General features: G+C 43.4%; 5 non-coding genes across 5 annotated transcripts; all 5 read left to right on the top strand.

The window, feature by feature from the left end:
- The first annotated feature begins 9,370 nt into the window (after window positions 1-9,370).
- Window positions 9,371-9,442, top strand: TRNAR-GCG (transfer RNA arginine (anticodon GCG)). Its single transcript has one exon. It is a non-coding gene; the product is annotated as a tRNA-Arg (tRNA).
- A 969-nt stretch (window positions 9,443-10,411) lies between these two features.
- On the top strand, window positions 10,412-10,483 carry TRNAR-GCG (transfer RNA arginine (anticodon GCG)). Its single transcript has one exon. It is a non-coding gene; the product is annotated as a tRNA-Arg (tRNA).
- Window positions 10,484-11,065: 582 nt separating this feature from the next.
- Window positions 11,066-11,137, top strand: TRNAR-GCG (transfer RNA arginine (anticodon GCG)). The gene has a single exon. It is a non-coding gene; the product is annotated as a tRNA-Arg (tRNA).
- Window positions 11,138-12,107: 970 nt separating this feature from the next.
- On the top strand, window positions 12,108-12,179 carry TRNAR-GCG (transfer RNA arginine (anticodon GCG)). Its single transcript has one exon. It is a non-coding gene; the product is annotated as a tRNA-Arg (tRNA).
- Window positions 12,180-12,760: 581 nt separating this feature from the next.
- On the top strand, window positions 12,761-12,832 carry TRNAC-GCA (transfer RNA cysteine (anticodon GCA)). The gene has a single exon. It is a non-coding gene; the product is annotated as a tRNA-Cys (tRNA).
- Window positions 12,833-13,466: the final 634 nt, after the last annotated feature.

Genomic DNA, 13,466 nt, shown 5'->3' with positions numbered 1-13,466 from the left:
GAATAGCTCAGTGGTAGAGCATTCGACTGCAGATCGAGAGGTACTTGGTTCAAACTGAGTTCCCTTGTAACAGCACTGATCATTGCCTTTATTTTAGTTAATTAGACATTACGGTTATGAACAAGGAGGAATAGCTCAGTGGTAGAGCATTCGACTGCAGATCGAGAGCTCTTTGGTTCAAACCCGAAATCCCCCTGTAACAGCACGGATCATTGCCTTTATTTTAGTTAATTAGACATTACGGTTATGAACAAGGGTGAATAGCTCAGTGGTAGAGCATTCGACTGCAGATCGAGAGGTACTTGGTTCAAACTGAGTTCCCTTGTAACAGCACTGATCATTGCCTTTATTTTAGTTAATTAGACATTACGGTTATGAACAAGGGGGAATAGCTCAGTGGTAGAGCATTCGACTGCAGATCGAGAGGTACTTGGTCCAAACCCAACCCGAGTGCCCCCTGTAACAGCACGGAGCATTGCCTTTATTTTACATAATTAGACATTACGGTTATGAACAAGGGGGAATAGCTCAGTGGTAGAGCATTTGACTGCAGATCGAGAGATCTTTGGTTCAAACCCGAGTTCCCCATGTAACAGCACTGATCATTGCCTTTATTTTATTTTATTAGAGATTACGGTTATGAACAAGGGGGAATAGCTCAGTGGTAGAGCATTCGACTGCAGATCGAGAGGTCCTTGGTTCAAACCCGAATTCCCCCTGTAAAAGCACGGATCATTGCCTTTATTTTAGTTAATTAGACATTACGGTTATGAACAAGGAGGAATAGCTCAGTGGTAGAGCATTTGACTGCAGATCGAGAGATCTTTGGTTCAAACCCGAGTTCCCCCTGTAACAGCACTGATCATTGCCTTTATTTTATTTAATTAGAGATTACGGTTATGATCAAGGGGGAATAGCTCAGTGGTAGAGCATTCGACTGCAGATCGAGAGGTACTTGGTTCAAACTGAGTTCCCTTGTAACAGCACTGATCATTGCCTTTATTTTAGTTAATTAGACATTACGGTTATGAACAAGGGGGAATAGCTCAGTGGTAGAGCATTCGACTGCAGATCGAGAGGTACTTGGTCCAAACCCAACCCGAGTTCCCCCTGTAAAAGCACGAATCATTGCCTTTATTTTAGTTAATTAGACATTACGGTTATGAAAAAGGGGGAATAGCTCAGTGGTAGAGCATTCGACTGCAGACCGAGAGGTCCTTGGTTCAAACCAGAGTTCATCATGTAACAGCACGGAGCATTGCCTTTATATTACATAATTAGACATTACGGTTATGAACAAGGGGGAATTGCTCAGTGGTAGAGCATTCAACTGCAGATCGAGAGGTCCTTGGTTCAAACCCGAGTTCATCCTGTAACAGCACGGAGCATTGCCTTTATTTTAGTTAATTAGACATTACGGTTATGAACAAGGAGGAATAGCTCAGTGGTAGAGCATTCGACTGCAGTTCGAGAGCTCTTTGGTTCAAACCCGAGTTCCCCCTGTAACAGCACGGATCATTGCCTTTATTTTAGTTAATTAGACATTACGGTTATGAACAAGGGGGAATAGCTCAGTGGTAGAGCATTCGACTGCAGATCGAGAGGTCCTTGGTTCAAACCGAGTTCCCACTGTTACAGCACGGATCATTGCCTTTATTTTAGTTAATTAGACATTACGGTTATGAACAAGGGTGAATAGCTCAGTGGTAGAGCATTCGACTGCAGATCGAGAGGTACTTGGTTCAAACTGAGTTCCCTTGTAACAGCACTGACCATTGCCTTTATTTTAGTTAATTAGACATTACGGTTATGAACAAGGGGGAATAGCTCAGTGGTAGAGCATTCGACTGCAGATCGAGAGGTACTTGGTTCAAACTGAGTTCCCTTGTAACAGCACTGATCATTGCCTTTATTTTAGTTAATTAGACATTACGGTTATGAACAAGGGGGAATAGCTCAGTGGTAGAGCATTCGACTGCAGATCGAGAGCTCTTTGGTTCAAACCCGAAATCCCCCTGTAACAGCACGGATCATTGCCTTTATTTTAGTTAATTAGACATTACGGTTATGAACAAGGGTGAATAGCTCAGTGGTAGAGCATTCGACTGCAGATCGAGAGGTACTTGGTTCAAACTGAGTTCCCTTGTAACAGCACTGACCATTGCCTTTATTTTAGTTAATTAGACATTACGGTTATGAACAAGGGGGAATAGCTCAGTGGTAGAGCATTCGACTGCAGATCGAGAGGTACTTGGTCCAAACCCAACCCGAGTGCCCCCTGTAACAGCACGGAGCATTGCCTTTATTTTACATAATTAGACATTACGGTTATGAACAAGGGGGAATAGCTCCTTGGTAGAGCATTTGACTGCAGATCGAGAGATCTTTGGTTCAAACCCGAGTTCCCCATGTAACAGCACTGATCATTGCCTTTATTTTATTTTATTAGAGATTACGGTTATGAACAAGGGGGAATAGCTCAGTGGTAGAGCATTCTACTGCAGATCGAGAGGTCCTTGGTTCAAACCCGAATTCCCCCTGTAAAAGCACGGATCATTGCCTTTATTTTAGTTAATTAGACATTACGGTTAAGAAACAAGGAGGAATAGCTTAGTGGTAGAGCATTTGACTGCAGATCGAGAGATCTTTGGTTCAAACCCGAGTTCCCCCTGTAACAGCACTGATCATTGCCTTTATTTTATTTAATTAGAGATTACGGTTATGATCAAGGGGGAATAGCTCAGTGGAGGAGCATTCCACTGCAGATCGAGAGGTCCTTGGTTCAAACTGAGTTCCCTTGTAACAGCACTGATCATTGAATTATTTTAGTTAATTAGACATTACGGTTATGAACAAGGAGGAATAGCTCAGTGGTAGAGCATTCGACTGCAGATCGAGAGGTCCTTGGTTCAAACCCGATTTCCCCCTGTAACAGCACGGATCATTGCCTTTACTTTAGTTAATTAGACATTACGGTTATGAACAAGGGGGGAATAGCTCAGTGGTAGAGCATTCGACTGAAGATCGAGAGGTACTTGGTCCAAACCCAACCCGAGTGCCCCCTGTAACAGCACGGAGCATTGCCTGTATTTTAAGTAATTAGACATTACGGTTATGAACAAGGGGGAATAGCTCAGTGGTAGAGCATTCGACTGCAGATCGAGAGGTCCTTGGTTCAAACCGAGTTCCCCCTGTTACAGCACGGATCATTGCCTTTATTTTAGTTAATTAGACATTACGATTATGAACAAGGGGGAATAGCTCAGTGGTAGAGCATTCGACTGCAGATCGAGAGGTACTTGGTTCAAACTGAGTTCCCTTGTAACAGCACTGATCATTGCCTTTATTTTAGTTAATTAGACATTACGGTTATGAACAAGGGGGAATAGCTCAGTGGTAGAGCATTCGACTGCAGATCGAGAGGTACTTGGTTCAAACTGAGTTCCCTTGTAACAGCACTGATCATTGCCTTTATTTTAGTTAATTAGACATTACGGTTATGAACAAGGAGGAATAGCTCAGTGGTAGAGCATTCGACTGCAGATCGAGAGCTCTTTGGTTCAAACCCGAAATCCCCCTGTAACAGCACGGATCATTGCCTTTATTTTAATTAATTAGACATTACGGTTATGAACAAGGGTGAATAGCTCAGTGGTAGAGCATTCGACTGCAGATCGAGAGGTACTTGGTTCAAACTGAGTTCCCTTGTAACAGCACTGATCATTGCCTTTATTTTAGTTAATTAGACATTACGGTTATGAACAAGGGGGAATAGCTCAGTGGTAGAGCATTCGACTGCAGATCGAGAGGTACTTGGTCCAAACCCAACCCGAGTGCCCCCTGTAACAGCACGGAGCATTGCCTTTATTTTACATAATTAGACATTACGGTTATGAACAAGGGGGAATAGCTCAGTGGTAGAGCATTTGACTGCAGATCGAGAGATCTTTGGTTCAAACCCGAGTTCCCCATGTAACAGCACTGATCATTGCCTTTATTTTATTTTATTAGAGATTACGGTTATGAACAAGGGGGAATAGCTCAGTGGTAGAGCATTCGACTGCAGATCGAGAGGTCCTTGGTTCAAACCCGAATTCCCCCTGTAAAAGCACGGATCATTGCCTTTATTTTAGTTAATTAGACATTACGGTTATGAACAAGGAGGAATAGCTCAGTGGTAGAGCATTTGACTGCAGATCGAGAGATCTTTGGTTCAAACCCGAGTTCCCCCTGTAACAGCACTGATCATTGCCTTTATTTTATTTAATTAGAGATTACGGTTATGATCAAGGGGGAATAGCTCAGTGGTAGAGCATTCGACTGCAGATCGAGAGGTACTTGGTTCAAACTGAGTTCCCTTGTAACAGCACTGATCATTGCCTTTATTTTAGTTAATTAGACATTACGGTTATGAACAAGGGGGAATAGCTCAGTGGTAGAGCATTCGACTGCAGATCGAGAGGTACTTGGTCCAAACCCAACCCGAGTTCCCCCTGTAAAAGCACGAATCATTGCCTTTATTTTAGTTAATTAGACATTACGGTTATGAAAAAGGGGGAATAGCTCAGTGGTAGAGCATTCGACTGCAGACCGAGAGGTCCTTGGTTCAAACCAGAGTTCATCATGTAACAGCACGGAGCATTGCCTTTATATTACATAATTAGACATTACGGTTATGAACAAGGGGGAATTGCTCAGTGGTAGAGCATTCAACTGCAGATCGAGAGGTCCTTGGTTCAAACCCGAGTTCATCCTGTAACAGCACGGAGCATTGCCTTTATTTTAGTTAATTAGACATTACGGTTATGAACAAGGAGGAATAGCTCAGTGGTAGAGAATTCGACTGCAGATCGAGAGGTCTTTGGTTCAAACCCGAGTTCTCCCTGTATCAGCACGGATCATTGCCTTTATTTTAGTTAATCAGACATTACGGTTATGAACAAGGGGGAATAGCTCAGTGGTAGAGCATTCGACTGCAGTTCGAGAGCTCTTTGGTTCAAACCCGAGTTCCCCCTGTAACAGCACGGATCATTGCCTTTATTTTAGTTAATTAGACATTACGGTTATGAACAAGGGGGAATAGCTCTGTGGTAGAGCATTCGACTGCAGATCGAGAGGTCCTTGGTTCAAACCCGAGTTCATCCTGTATCAGCACGGATCATTGCCTTTATTTTAGTTAATCAGACATTACGGTTATGAAAAAGGGGGAATAGCTCAGTGGTAGAGCATTCGACTGCAGATCGAGAGGTCCTTGGTTCAAACCCGATTTCCCCCTGTAACAGCACGGATCATTGCCTTTACTTTAGTTAATTAGACATTACGGTTATGAACAAGGGGGGAATAGCTCAGTGGTAGAGCATTCGACTGAAGATCGAGAGGTACTTGGTCCAAACCCAACCCGAGTGCCCCCTGTAACAGCACGGAGCATTGCCTGTATTTTAAGTAATTAGACATTACGGTTATGAACAAGGGGGAATAGCTCAGTGGTAGAGCATTCGACTGCAGATCGAGAGGTCCTTGGTTCAAACCGAGTTCCCCCTGTTACAGCACGGATCATTGCCTTTATTTTAGTTAATTAGACATTACGATTATGAACAAGGGGGAATAGCTCAGTGGTAGAGCATTCGACTGCAGATCGAGAGGTACTTGGTTCAAACTGAGTTCCCTTGTAACAGCACTGATCATTGCCTTTATTTTAGTTAATTAGACATTACGGTTATGAACAAGGGGGAATAGCTCAGTGGTAGAGCATTCGACTGCAGATCGAGAGGTACTTGGTTCAAACTGAGTTCCCTTGTAACAGCACTGATCATTGCCTTTATTTTAGTTAATTAGACATTACGGTTATGAACAAGGAGGAATAGCTCAGTGGTAGAGCATTCGACTGCAGATCGAGAGCTCTTTGGTTCAAACCCGAAATCCCCCTGTAACAGCACGGATCATTGCCTTTATTTTAGTTAATTAGACATTACGGTTATGAACAAGGGTGAATAGCTCAGTGGTAGAGCATTCGACTGCAGATCGAGAGGTACTTGGTTCAAACTGAGTTCCCTTGTAACAGCACTGATCATTGCCTTTATTTTAGTTAATTAGACATTACGGTTATGAACAAGGGGGAATAGCTCAGTGGTAGAGCATTCGACTGCAGATCGAGAGGTACTTGGTCCAAACCCAACCCGAGTGCCCCCTGTAACAGCACGGAGCATTGCCTTTATTTTACATAATTAGACATTACGGTTATGAACAAGGGGGAATAGCTCAGTGGTAGAGCATTTGACTGCAGATCGAGAGATCTTTGGTTCAAACCCGAGTTCCCCATGTAACAGCACTGATCATTGCCTTTATTTTATTTTATTAGAGATTACGGTTATGAACAAGGGGGAATAGCTCAGTGGTAGAGCATTCGACTGCAGATCGAGAGGTCCTTGGTTCAAACCCGAATTCCCCCTGTAAAAGCACGGATCATTGCCTTTATTTTAGTTAATTAGACATTACGGTTATGAACAAGGAGGAATAGCTCAGTGGTAGAGCATTTGACTGCAGATCGAGAGATCTTTGGTTCAAACCCGAGTTCCCCCTGTAACAGCACTGATCATTGCCTTTATTTTATTTAATTAGAGATTACGGTTATGATCAAGGGGGAATAGCTCAGTGGTAGAGCATTCGACTGCAGATCGAGAGGTACTTGGTTCAAACTGAGTTCCCTTGTAACAGCACTGATCATTGCCTTTATTTTAGTTAATTAGACATTACGGTTATGAACAAGGGGGAATAGCTCAGTGGTAGAGCATTCGACTGCAGATCGAGAGGTACTTGGTCCAAACCCAACCCGAGTTCCCCCTGTAAAAGCACGAATCATTGCCTTTATTTTAGTTAATTAGACATTACGGTTATGAAAAAGGGGGAATAGCTCAGTGGTAGAGCATTCGACTGCAGACCGAGAGGTCCTTGGTTCAAACCAGAGTTCATCATGTAACAGCACGGAGCATTGCCTTTATATTACATAATTAGACATTACGGTTATGAACAAGGGGGAATTGCTCAGTGGTAGAGCATTCAACTGCAGATCGAGAGGTCCTTGGTTCAAACCCGAGTTCATCCTGTAACAGCACGGAGCATTGCCTTTATTTTAGTTAATTAGACATTACGGTTATGAACAAGGAGGAATAGCTCAGTGGTAGAGCATTCGACTGCAGTTCGAGAGCTCTTTGGTTCAAACCCGAGTTCCCCCTGTAACAGCACGGATCATTGCCTTTATTTTAGTTAATTAGACATTACGGTTATGAACAAGGGGGAATAGCTCAGTGGTAGAGCATTCGACTGCAGATCGAGAGGTCCTTGGTTCAAACCGAGTTCCCACTGTTACAGCACGGATCATTGCCTTTATTTTAGTTAATTAGACATTACGGTTATGAACAAGGGTGAATAGCTCAGTGGTAGAGCATTCGACTGCAGATCGAGAGGTACTTGGTTCAAACTGAGTTCCCTTGTAACAGCACTGACCATTGCCTTTATTTTAGTTAATTAGACATTACGGTTATGAACAAGGGGGAATAGCTCAGTGGTAGAGCATTCGACTGCAGATCGAGAGGTACTTGGTTCAAACTGAGTTCCCTTGTAACAGCACTGATCATTGCCTTTATTTTAGTTAATTAGACATTACGGTTATGAACAAGGGGGAATAGCTCAGTGGTAGAGCATTCGACTGCAGATCGAGAGCTCTTTGGTTCAAACCCGAAATCCCCCTGTAACAGCACGGATCATTGCCTTTATTTTAGTTAATTAGACATTACGGTTATGAACAAGGGTGAATAGCTCAGTGGTAGAGCATTCGACTGCAGATCGAGAGGTACTTGGTTCAAACTGAGTTCCCTTGTAACAGCACTGACCATTGCCTTTATTTTAGTTAATTAGACATTACGGTTATGAACAAGGGGGAATAGCTCAGTGGTAGAGCATTCGACTGCAGATCGAGAGGTACTTGGTCCAAACCCAACACGAGTGCCCCCTGTAACAGCACGGAGCATTGCCTTTATTTTACATAATTAGACATTACGGTTATGAACAAGGGGGAATAGCTCCTTGGTAGAGCATTTGACTGCAGATCGAGAGATCTTTGGTTCAAACCCGAGTTCCCCATGTAACAGCACTGATCATTGCCTTTATTTTATTTTATTAGAGATTACGGTTATGAACAAGGGGGAATAGCTCAGTGGTAGAGCATTCTACTGCAGATCGAGAGGTCCTTGGTTCAAACCCGAATTCCCCCTGTAAAAGCACGGATCATTGCCTTTATTTTAGTTAATTAGACATTACGGTTAAGAAACAAGGAGGAATAGCTTAGTGGTAGAGCATTTGACTGCAGATCGAGAGATCTTTGGTTCAAACCCGAGTTCCCCCTGTAACAGCACTGATCATTGCCTTTATTTTATTTAATTAGAGATTACGGTTATGATCAAGGGGGAATAGCTCAGTGGAGGAGCATTCCACTGCAGATCGAGAGGTCCTTGGTTCAAACTGAGTTCCCTTGTAACAGCACTGATCATTGAATTATTTTAGTTAATTAGACATTACGGTTATGAACAAGGAGGAATAGCTCAGTGGTAGAGCATTCGACTGCAGATCGAGAGCTCTTTGGTTCAAACCCGAGTTCCCCCTGTAACAGCACGGATCATTGCCTTTATTTTAGTTAATTAGACATTATGGTTATGAACAAGGAGGAATAGCTCAGTGGTAGGGCATTCGACTGCAGATCGAGAGGTACTTGGTCCAAACCCAACCCGAGTGCCCCTGTAACAGCACGGAGCATTGCCTTTATTTTACATAATTAGACATTACGGTTATGAACAAGGGGGAATAGCTCAGTGGTAGAGCATTTGACTGCAGATCGAGAGATCTTTGGTTCAAACCCGAGTTCCCCATGTAACAGCACTGATCATTGCCTTTATTTTACTTAATTAGAGATTACGGTTATGAACAAGGGGGAATAGCTCAGTGGAGGAGCATTCCACTGCAGATCGAGAGGTCCTTGGTTCAAACCCGAGTTCCCCCTGTAAAAGCACGGATCATTGCCTTTATTTTAGTTAATTAGACATTGCGGTTATGAACAAGGAGGAATAGCTCAGTGGTAGAGCATTCGACTGCAGATCGAGAGCTCTTTGGTTCAAACTCGAGTTCCCCCTGTAACAGCACGGATTATTGCCTTTATTTTAGTTAATTAGACATTACGGTTATGAACAAGGGGGAATAGCTCAGTGGTAGAGCATTCGACTGCAGGTCGAAAGGTCCGTGGTTCAAACCCGAGTTCCCTCTGTAAAAGCACGGATCATTGCCTTTATTTTAGTTAATTAGACATTTCGGTTATGAACAAGGGGGAATAGCTCAGTGGTAGAGCATTCGACTGCGGATCGAGAGGTCCTTGGTTCAAACCCGAGTTCCCCCTGTAAAAGCACGGATCATTGCCTTTATTTTAGTTAATTAGACATTAAGGTTATGAACAAGGAGGAATCGCTCAGTGGTAGAGCATTCGACTGCAGATCGAGAGCTCTTTGGTTCAAACCCGAGTTCCCCATGTAACAGCACGGATCATTGCCTTTATTTTAGTTAATTAGACATTACGGTTATGGACATGGGGGAATAGCTCAGTGGTAGAGCATTCGACTGCAGATCGAAAGGTCCGTGGTTCAAACCCGAGTTCCCTCTGTAAAAGCACGGATCATTGCCTTTATTTTAGTTAATTAGACATTACGGTTATGAACAAGGGGGAATAGCTCAGTGGTAGAGCATTAGACTGCAGATCGAGAGGTACTTGGTCCAAACCCAACCCGAGTGCCCCCTGTAACAGCACGGAGCATTGCCTTTATTTTCATAATTAGACATTACGGTTATGAACAAGGGGGAATAGCTCAGTGGTAGAGAATTGACTGCAGACCGAGAGATCTTTGGTTCAAACCCGAGTTCCCCATGTAACAGCACTGATCATTGCCTTTATTTTATTTAATTAGAGATTACGGTTATGAACAAGGGGGAATAGCTCAGTGGAGGAGCATTCCACTGCAGATCGAGAGGTCCTTGGTTCAAACTGAGTTCCCTTGTAACAGCACTGATCATTGCCTTTATTTTAGTTAATTAGACATTACGGTTATGAAAAAGGAGGAATAGCTCGGTGGTAGAGCATTCGACTGCAGATCGAGAGCTCTTTGGTTCAAACCCGAGTTCCCCCTATAACAGCACGGAGCATTGCCTTTATTTTAGTTAATTAGACATTACGGTTATGAACAAGGGGGAATAGCTCAGTGGTAGGGCATTCGACTGCAGGTCGAAAGGTCCGTGGTTCAAACCCGAGTTCCCTCTGTAAAAGCACGGATCATTGCCTTTATTTTAGTTAATTAGACATTTCGGTTATGAACAAGGGGGAATAGCTCAGTGGTAGAGCATTCGACTGCGGATCGAGAGGTCCTTGGTTCAAACCCGAGTTCCCCCTGTAAAAGCACGGATCATTGCCTTTATTTTAGTTAATTAGACATTAAGGTTATGAACAAACAGGAATCGCTCAGTGGTAGAGCATTCGACTGCAGATCGAGAGCTCTTTGGTTCAAACCCGAAATCCCCCTGTAACAGCACGGATCATTGCCTTTATTTTAGTTAATTAGACATTACGGTTATGAACAAGGGTGAATAGCTCAGTGGTAGAGCATTCGACTGCAGATCGAAAGGTCCGTGGTTCAAACCCGAGTTCCCTCTGTAAAAGCACGGATCATTGCCTTTATTTTAGTTAATTAGACATTACGGTTATGAACAAGGGGGAATAGCTCAGTGGTAGAGCATTAGACTGCAGATCGAGAGGTACTTGGTCCAAACCCAACCCGAGTGCCCCCTGTAACAGCACGGAGCATTGCCTTTATTTTCATAATTAGACATTACGGTTATGAACAAGGGGGAATAGCTCAGTGGTAGGGCATTCGACTGCAGGTCGAAAGGTCCGTGGTTCAAACCCGAGTTCCCTCTGTAAAAGCACGGATCATTGCCTTTATTTTAGTTAATTAGACATTTCGGTTATGAACAAGGGGGAATAGCTCAGTGGTAGAGCATTCGACTGCGGATCGAGAGGTCCTTGGTTCAAACCCGAGTTCCCCCTGTAAAAGCACGGATCATTGCCTTTATTTTAGTTAATTAGACATTAAGGTTATGAACAAGGAGGAATCGCTCAGTGGTAGAGCATTCGACTGCAGATCGAGAGCTCTTTGGTTCAAACCCGAGTTCCCCATGTAACAGCACGGATCATTGCCTTTATTTTAGTTAATTAGACATTACGGTTATGGACATGGGGGAATAGCTCAGTGGTAGAGCATTCGACTGCAGATCGAAAGGTCCGTGGTTCAAACCCGAGTTCCCTCTGTAAAAGCACGGATCATTGCCTTTATTTTAGTTAATTAGACATTACGGTTATGAACAAGGGGGAATAGCTCAGTGGTAGAGCATTAGACTGCAGATCGAGAGGTACTTGGTCCAAACCCAACCCGAGTGCCCCCTGTAACAGCACGGAGCATTGCCTTTATTTTCATAATTAGACATTACGGTTATGAACAAGGGGGAATAGCTCAGTGGTAGAGCATTTGACTGCAGACCGAGAGATCTTTGGTTCAAACCCGAGTTCCCCATGTAACAGCACTGATCATTGCCTTTATTTTATTTAATTAGAGATTACGGTTATGAACAAGGGGGAATAGCTCAGTGGAGGAGCATTCCACTGCAGATCGAGAGGTCCTTGGTTCAAACTGAGTTCCCTTGTAACAGCACTGATCATTGCCTTTATTTTAGTTAATTAGACATTACGGTTATGAAAAAGGAGGAATAGCTCGGTGGTAGAGCATTCGACTGCAGATCGAGAGCTCTTTGGTTCAAACCCGAGTTCCCCCTATAACAGCACGGAGCATTGCCTTTATTTTAGTTAATTAGACATTACGGTTATGAACAAGGGGGAATAGCTCAGTGGTAGGGCATTCGACTGCAGGTCGAAAGGTCCGTGGTTCAAACCCGAGTTCCCTCTGTAAAAGCACGGATCATTGCCTTTATTTTAGTTAATTAGACATTTCGGTTATGAACAAGGGGGAATAGCTCAGTGGTAGAGCATTCGACTGCGGATCGAGAGGTCCTTGGTTCAAACCCGAGTTCCCCCTGTAAAAGCACGGATCATTGCCTTTATTTTAGTTAATTAGACATTAAGGTTATGAACAAACAGGAATCGCTCAGTGGTAGAGCATTCGACTGCAGATCGAGAGCTCTTTGGTTCAAACCCGAAATCCCCCTGTAACAGCACGGATCATTGCCTTTATTTTAGTTAATTAGACATTACGGTTATGAACAAGGGTGAATAGCTCAGTGGTAGAGCATTCGACTGCAGATCGAGAGGTACTTGGTTCAAACTGAGTTCCCTTGTAACAGCACTGATCATTGCCTTTATTTTAGTTAATTAGACATTACGGTTATGAACAAGGGGGAATAGCTCAGTGGTAGAGCATTCGACTGCAGATCGAGAGGTACTTGGTCCAAACCCAACCCGAGTGCCCCCTGTAACAGCACGGAGCATTGCCTTTATTTTACATAATTAGACATTACGGTTATGAACAAGGGTGAATAGCGCAGTGGTAGAGCATTTGACTGCAGATCGAGAGATCTTTGGTTCAAACCCGAGTTCCCCATGTAACAGCACTGATCATTGCCTTTATTTTATTTTATTAGAGATTACGGTTATGAACAAGGGGGAATAGCTCAGTGGTAGAGCATTCGACTGCAGATCGAGAGGTCCTTGGTTCAAACCCGAGTTCCTCCTGTAAAAGCACGGATCATTGCCTTTATTTTAGTTAATTAGACATTACGGTTATGAACAAGGAGGAATAGCTCAGTGGTAGAGCATTTGACTGCAGATCGAGAGATTTTTGGTTCAAACCCGAGTTCCCCCTGTAACAGCACTGGTCATTGCCTTTATTTTATTTAATTAGAGATTACGGTTATGATCAAGGGGGAATAGCTCAGTGGAGGAGCATTCCACTGCAGATCGAGAGGTCCTTGGTTCAAACTGAGTTCCCTTGTAACAGCACTGATCATTGAACTATTTTAGTTAATTAGACATTACGGTTATGAACAAGGAGGAATAGCTCAGTGGTAGAGCATTCGACTGCAGATCGAGAGCTCTTTGGTTCAAACCCGAGTTCCCCCTGTAACAGCACGGATCATTGCCTTTATTTTAGTTAATTAGACATTATGGTTATGAACAAGGGGGAATAGCTCAGTGGTAGGGCATTCGACTGCAGATCGAGAGGTACTTGGTCCAAACCCAACCCGAGTGCCCCTGTAACAGCACGGAGCATTGCCTTTATTTTACATAATTAGACATTACGGTTATGAACAAGGGGGAATAGCTCAGTGGTAGAGCATTTGACTGCAGATCGAGAGATCTTTGGTTC

Source organism: Phalangium opilio, unplaced genomic scaffold, assembly GCF_054372755.1.
Source record: "Phalangium opilio isolate 3A_F unplaced genomic scaffold, DU_Popi_V2 ptg000022l_1, whole genome shotgun sequence".
Taxonomy (NCBI): Eukaryota; Metazoa; Arthropoda; class Arachnida; order Opiliones; family Phalangiidae; genus Phalangium; species Phalangium opilio.
Note: the sequence above shows the minus strand (reverse complement) of the source record. Positions and strands in the feature narration are given on the sequence as shown.